The sequence below is a fragment of the Penaeus monodon genome, chromosome 24 (assembly GCF_015228065.2).
Source record: "Penaeus monodon isolate SGIC_2016 chromosome 24, NSTDA_Pmon_1, whole genome shotgun sequence".
In the NCBI taxonomy this organism is placed as follows: Eukaryota; Metazoa; Arthropoda; class Malacostraca; order Decapoda; family Penaeidae; genus Penaeus; species Penaeus monodon.
Genome location: NC_051409.1, coordinates 24,668,878 through 24,669,573, shown reverse-complemented (window position 1 = coordinate 24,669,573; position 696 = coordinate 24,668,878). Strand labels below are relative to the sequence as shown.

The 696-nt window shown below is 43.4% G+C and overlaps 1 protein-coding gene across 1 annotated transcript in view; it reads right to left on the bottom strand.

Moving 5' to 3' along the window:
* LOC119588663 (chondroitin sulfate N-acetylgalactosaminyltransferase 1-like) overlaps nt 1-696 on the bottom strand; it is a gene marked incomplete at its 3' end in the record, with an annotated part of 32,234 nt that overhangs the window by 16,740 nt on the left and 14,798 nt on the right.

Sequence of the window (696 nt, the reverse complement as noted above, 5' to 3'; positions counted from 1 at the left end):
CGCACGTAACAGACTCGTTACCGCCACTTACACATCTAAAGGAAACATAAACCAGGAGATACGCCCGCTGTACATACATCACGAAGTTGCACGTGGGCGACGTAAAGGCTTCTACAAGTCACAGTGACAGGAATTTAATAAACCCTTTACAGACGTGGAATGATGACACCGAAAGGAGAGAATGGAACTAAAATCGAAGTTACGATCTATTCATTTATACGTTGGTGTCCCTCGCAAGTAAGCCAAAAGGGGCACTGTAACCTGGCTAAGATATGAAGCTGAGTGAAGAGACTAAAAGACTAAGGGACTGTCGGATTACGGGGACTGAATCCTTTGCTAAAATGACAGCTGCTTAAATATCCGTTTGATTTAAGCTACTGAATAATGCTCACGCATATTTTGAAATATTCATTCACACTTCTCAAGTAAGTCAAGGTTGCCAAAGAGCACGACAGGCAGTGGCCCTGAGATCGTCATCAATCATTAGCATGACAGACACGAAGCATCAAAGGCAAAGAGTTTATCTGGCAGAGTTATTAGGTGGAATCTTTGGGATTTGCCATGCTGAGACCAGAGTTTTTGTACGATACTCAATGAAATGTTACTAAACAAAAGGACATGGAACACACTGATCTTCAGCATGGGTGTCCACGTAGGTTCTTCTGCGCATGGCTTTCATTAGGTTCCCGAGGCCTT